This window comes from Gracilinanus agilis, chromosome 4 (assembly GCF_016433145.1).
Source record: "Gracilinanus agilis isolate LMUSP501 chromosome 4, AgileGrace, whole genome shotgun sequence".
NCBI lineage: Eukaryota > Metazoa > Chordata > Mammalia > Didelphimorphia > Didelphidae > Gracilinanus > Gracilinanus agilis.
The window spans coordinates 30598308-30604998 of NC_058133.1; positions in this window are offsets into that span (position 1 = coordinate 30598308).

Sequence of the window (6691 nt, forward strand, 5' to 3'; positions counted from 1 at the left end):
CTTTCTTTCTTTCTTTCTTTCTTTCTTTCTTTCTTTCTTTCTTTCTTTCTTTCTTTCTCTATAAATGGCTAGATTCCATTTCCCCATTATAATAGTTTTCATAAACCTCAGTTTCTCAATCTTTAAAATGAGGGGGTTTGACTAGATGACCTCCAAAGTACCTTCTAGCCTGAAATCTATGACCCTAAGTATTCTTTTTCTGATTTTACAGATGAGGAAACTGAGAAAGAGATATGTGTAGTGATAAAAGCCTCCCTATAGGATGTCTCTTGACTCCAGGTCTCCCCACTGGGCTACAGTGGTGCCTTTAATATCCTGATGCTGAGGCTTCTGGCTGCCAGAGCCCTGAAACCTTTATCGGAAGCATAGCCTTGATATCAGGGCCAGGCTTGGAAGGTGTTGTCAGGGACACAATAACCACGGTTCTGGTGACACAGATCCATCCCTGTCCTCTGTGCGCAGGACTGAAGTCACTTGCTTCTTCATGGCCCCGATGGGCACATAAGACTTTTCCAGAGAAGTGATGCAGGAAACAGACACCAAAGAAGAGAGAGGTGCCCCCAGAGCTACTCTGCCCCACCTGGCTCTTCCATGGAAAGGTTTCCCCTGGGTCTCTGCCCTTTCTCTTATTCACATGTTCAGGTGTCAGGCCCAGGCTAGAGAATATCAGTCCAGAAGTTCTAGACTTCTTTACTTGTCTTGACTGCAGTTATCCTCAGGAAGAAGAAAGCCTGTTGCCCTTCCACAACAAGATGGCAGCATCTCCTGCCTTCCTGGTCTCACTAGATGTGGTTACAGCAAACGTCTCAGTTACATTCGTTTTTTCAAGTTCACAGAGCAAAACTTGGAGAGGATGGAATCTGTAGATAGATATATTTTGGTGAGAAATAATGAGGGAACTGAGGCTGCTAGGTGGTACAGTGTTACAGAACGCTGGACCTGGAGTGAGGAGGACTCAACTTTGTGAGTTCTAATCTGGCCTCAGACACTTACTGCCTATGTGATCCTAGGCAAGTCACTTAACCCTCTTTGCTTCAGTCTGAGGTAGGACTAGAACTAAGGACAAATCCCGTTCAGGAATTCCTAAGGGCTGGAAGGGGCAGGTAGGTGACTCAGGGTTGAGTTCAAATCTGACCTCAGACACTTAGTGGCTATATGATCCTGGGCAAGTCATTTAATTCTCTTTGCCTCAGTTTCCTCATCTGTCAAATAAGCTGGAGAAGGAGTTAGAAAACCACTTCAGTATCTTTGCCAAAAAAAAACCCCAAAAGGGGTCAAGAATATACAAACAGGACTGAAATGACTAAACTGCAACAAAAAAGTGAGTGAATTGTGGAAGACCAAGCGAAGGAGCCCTTCTCATGAAGGCAGACCTCAGCTCAGCTCATAAGCTCAGAAAGCCTAGAGATTCTCTAGTTAGTCATTTCATTGATTTTACAGATAGGGAAACAGAGGCCCAGAGTAGTTATGACCAGTCCAAAGTCACACGGGGGCAAGTGAGAGCCAGAATTAACTCACTAACCATTCAATCTAGGGCCCTTTGCTGTGTATCACTGCGTGTCTGAAATCAGATGCCAACGTCTCCAAGTGGGAGAGAGTTCATCGCATCAGTCTCCAAGCTGGAAAGGGAATTATGGGACCATGAATACTGAGCTGGAAGCAAATTCAGAGACCATCTTGTCTGACCTCCTCATTTTACAGATGGAGAAACTGTGGCTCAGGGAAATGAAATGTCTTGCCCAAGATCACATAGGCAGTAAGCATCGGAAGTGAGATTTGAACCAACATACTCTGACTGCAGGGTGGTTTCATTCATAGTGTTCATTCATAGAGTCTGACTCCCTCCTTTTCCAGAGGAGTAAACTGAGGCAAAGATTCAAGATCATCTATCGAGAAGGTGGCAAAAGCAGGATTTGAAGCAGGCTGTTGTCTTTCAGTCCCGTCCAGCTCTTCGTGTCCCCATTTGGGGTTTTCTTGGCAAAGATATTGGAGCTTCTCCCGCTCATTTGACAGATGAGGAAACTGAGGCAAACAGGATGAAGTCCCTTGCTCGGGGTCACATAGCTAATGAGTGTCTGAGGCCAGATTTGAACTCACAAAGGTAAGTCTTCCTGATTCCAAGTGAGAATGAACATACATGAACACACGTGGAAGTAGATGTGTAGAGCCAGAACAAGACGAGAGCCTGCGAGAATTAAGAGGCATCTGTGTGTGTGTGTGTGTGTGTGTGTGTGTGTGTGTGTGTGTGTGCGTGTGCGCGTGTGCGTGTGTGCCCTCCAGGTCTATGTGGAGCTCTGTGCACACGTGCCTACCGCTTTGGGGAGCGGGGGTGGGAGGAGAGGCTAAGCTGTTCTCTCTTTGCCACCTCCACACGAGCCACGACTCTCAGCCAGGGCTTGGGGAGCCGGGATTAGTGGCCTGAACACAGAAGCAGCTGAACCTTCTCTTTCTGCAGACCCCCTTTTCTCAGGAGGTCAGAGCGATTTCCACACATTCTCCCAGCCACCGCCAATGGCTGGGAAGGTCGGGCTGTTGGCAAACATGGCCTGGCGTATTTTATAACCAGAGCACTGGGGAGGGCAGGGTTTGGTTGTGGGTAAGCAGCAGGCTGGCCTTGCCCCAAGCGAGGGCCTGGGGGGCCTTGGGGGAAACCCTGCCCAGAGAGCAGAGAAGAGGCAGTCTGGAGACGGACCCCTTCCCGTCTCCCCAGCCTTGCTTAGACGCAGAAGGAGGAAGGGGTCCCTCTTTAGCTAAGTGGAGCATAACTGAGGTACGAAGCAGCCAGAGAAGGGCATCCAGGCTGGTCAGGCTAGGGTCAGGGAAAGAATCCTGGGCTCCAACCCAAACTCTATGACTTCGTTGACTGTGTGACCTTGGGTAAGTCACTGACATGCTCTAGGTCTCATTGGTGAGGGGGCGTGGATGAAATGAGATCTAATATTCTCTGGATCTGAGATGCTTAACCTGGACAAGAGAAGCCTGTTCTGTTTGTCCTAGAAGGGCAGAACCAGGAGCACCAGAGGCTCAATGAGGCTCGGGGTTAGGAAGAGCGTTCCACTAAGGGAAGCTGCCTCAGGGCGGGAGAAGTTGCCCCTGGAGGTCCCCACGCCTAGGCTGGGTATTTTGTCCAGTCCTGGTTTGTCCCTGAATGGGCTCTGCTTCTAAGTCTTGATGGGTGCCCGAGGTTTGCTTTTAGACCCTCTGCTTTGAGCACTGGCCTTGGTAAGGGAGCTCAGAGACCCCTTGCTCAATGCCTTCTTGGGAATCTCCACTTCGGGTCTGCCCAGATCGGGGTCCCGGCCCTCCCAACATTCAAGCCAAACCTTACCAGGCTGGTTAGGCTCCCTGGCACACAGGCCTATCCTTCTAGGGCACGAGCGCTCCAGGGAAAAGGAGAGTGGAGCTCGCCTCATCCAACCCCTTCATCGGACATACGGGAGGGAGAATGGAAGCCCAGAGAGAGAGGTGATACGGATAAGGGGAGTGGAGGGCCAGCGGGTGAACTTGGGCAAGTCCCCAACCCCACTCAGCCTCAATTTTCCCATCTGTGTGAAAAGGGGGGAGGCCCACTGATCTTTATGAAAGTCCCTTCCAAGTGAGAGTCTTTGAAATGAAACCCCTTCTCCAGCCACTCAGCCCCACCCTTTCCCCAAACACTTCCTGCCCAGTGCCAGCAGATGTCGCTGTTGCTGAGCAAGAAGCTTAGCCGTGGACCAGCTTGGGACAAAGGAGGTGTGGGAAGGAGGGAGCCCAGGGCTGGAAACTGGGAGGGATGGAGGGAAGGAGAGCCAGCCAGCTGGGACTCCAAAGGTCAGCAGCAGCCCTAACAATCCATGTGGCAAAAAGTCCTCTCCTAAAGCCCCTTCTCGGCAACAGCCCTGCTAGGGGAGAAGAGGGAAAAGGGAGGTTGTCCCCACTTTACAGGAGGAGAAACTGAGGCACAGAGAGGAGGTGGTGTTTAGGAGCATGAGGTCATCTATTTACAGCCTAGACTACAGCTTTGCTGTCATCTAATGCAACTTCCTCATTTTACAGAGAAAGTCAGAGAAAAGAAAGGACTCGTTTAAGGTCACATGGCTAGACTTTGGCATAGTCAGGATTCAGACCCCACCAGATCTCCTAAAGTATGTAGTTAAGGCAGCCCTTGCAGCCTGAGGTCCAGAGAGTGTCCTCAGTACAGCTGGGGCCAGTGTACTGACCAGAGGGAGGGAGGGCAGGAGAAGAGAGGAGATGCTTCTCCCACTTTCCACAGCTGAAACATGAGAGCCGGGCAACCCTGCCTCAGATGTCTTGCTTGACACTTTCTCTGGGTTACTTTCATCACTGGTGCTGCTGCTTGCCTTTTGTATGACCTTAAAACCCACTGAACCGCTCTGTGACTCAGTTTCCTCATCAATAAAATGACCACAATAAGGCTTGTATTGTCTCTGTCTCTCTGTCTCTCTCTGTCTCTCTCTCCATCTTTGTCTCTCTCCTCTCTCTGTCTCTCCATCTCTGTCTCTCTCTGTCTCTCTCTCCATCTCTCTGTGTCTCTGTCTCTGTCTCTTTGTTTCTCTCTCCATCTCTCTCTCTGTCTCTTTCTCCATCTCTCTCTGTCTCTCTCTTTGTCTCTCTGTCTCTCTCTGTCTCTCTCCATCTCTCTCTCTGTCTCTCTGTCTCTTTTTGTGTCTCTCATTCTCTCTCTGTTTCTCTGTCTCTCTGTATGCCTCTCTATCTCTCTCTCTGTCTCTCTGTGTGTCTCTCTCTGACTCTTTGTCTCTCTCTCCCTGTTGTGGGGGAGGTGGGGGGAAGTCAAGGAAGAAGAAAAGGAAAGCAGGCACTGTGCTGAAAAGGGCAGAGTGCTGGACTTGAATCAGACACTTACTAATCTCTCTGGGCCTCAGTTTCCTTACTTATAAACTAAAAGGAGGTTAGACTTTGGGGTCCCTCTCAGCTCTCAGGCTCTTCTCTTGCGAATGAATCTATATATCTTGGGGCCCTGGAGATAGGGGAGCTCTGATAATGGGCTCCTATCATCTTTGGGGCTAGCTTGAAGGCCCCCAACAGCAAAAACCTAGCCCTACCCCGACCTCCCAAAGTGTATCTGGGCAGGGGGGAGGGATCCGAGGTTGGGAGAATCTACCTGAAATTTTGTGGGCACAGATTTCTGGTCTGTAAGTCCAAGCAATTTCTCCCCTCTTATTTCCTGCCCTATAGAGCAATGCAGGGCTGCTGGTGAGCACAATAAGCAAAGACAGTTTGTGCCCAGAGTGACCCAGCCAGGACCCTCTAGGCAGGAGAACTCTTAAGGGGTGGGAGAATGGGAAGAAGGACTCTGGTCCTCATGAGCTGCTAAGGGCCTCAGATGGGTATGTGTGTGGGGATGGGAGGAAGTTGGGGGAGGGAAGGCAGAATAACAATCATAATCTCTTTGGGGGACCCCTAGCTTTATTGTCCACAAAGCTCTTTAGAGTTGTCAAAGGGTTTTATAGTTGGTAAAAGGATTTATGGCTTGAAAAGCTCTCTGCAATTTACAAGGGGCTTCGCCCTTCACAAGCGCTTTACAGTCTACAAATGGCTTTAGACTAGTTAAGGGGCTTTGCAGTTTATAAAGCAGTCTTGAATTTACAAAGTGCTTGCTGGCATATGTGCCCAGCACTGAAGCCTGTGCCCTGATGCTCCCTCTGGGGGCTGGCCAGGGCAGCAGGGGGCCATCCTTCTAGAAGTTCAGTCAGCCTTTTCCTTAGGTGCCCCTGAAGAGCAGCCATCTTTGGCGGTTGCCGCCTTTCTCTGTTACTTCAGACCACTGATATCCCCGCTCTTTGATGGGCTGGGGGATTAGGGCGGGACTTCAAAGAAGAGGCTGGAAGCTCTCATGTCAGGGATGTTGGACTGTATTTCACGCCTGCTCTGTTCTCAGAGCACAGTGGACCCTCTGCCAAAATCCTCTGAAGTCTCATCCTGGCCTCTGGCTGACTCTGGGCTCCAAAAGGTTCTGCTAGCAGGGTACACGCTTTGCTCCATTCTGCCTTTTGGTCTCTGTCTCTCTGTCTGTCCGTCTCTCCCTCTCTCTCGCTTTCTCCCTCTCTTCCCCTCCTTCCTCCCTCTCTCTATCTCTATCTCTGTCTCTCCTTCTCTCTCTTTTTCTGTCTCCGTCTCCCTCCATCTCTCTGGGTGTTTTTTTCTCTTCCCCCACCCCACCTACACCTACCACTCACTAATACCCCGAATGCCAAGAAGCCCCGAGCTTGAGAGGACATCTGACTTCACCTCTGAGCTACCCGAAGGGTTCAAGCCTTCTTCTAACAGCCCTGGGAGGGAGCCTGAGGATTATTGTGCCCCCTGAACCGAGGAGACCCAGAGGGGGCCTGCTGCCTTGTCCCATCGTGCAGCGAGGGAGCGGGGAGCCACAAACCATGTCGGGCCTTCTGACTCAGGGACTGTGCACTGGGTCATGCCTGCCAGTGAGGGGTTTGGGCCCAGACCTGGACTCACTGCACGCGTGGCACCTTGGCCACATCCCTTTCCTCAGTCAGATGCCATGTCAGCTGGGGAGAAGGAGGCTCAGATGAGAGCTTCTATCATTTATTCACTCACTCCTGTCGTGTCCAGGGTGCTGTGCCCAGGCCTGAAAGAGAGCCACAGTTTGGCTCCCTGAGAATTCCTGCTCTCAGGTAAAGCAGCGCCAAATGGCTCTCCCAACTGGTTTTTC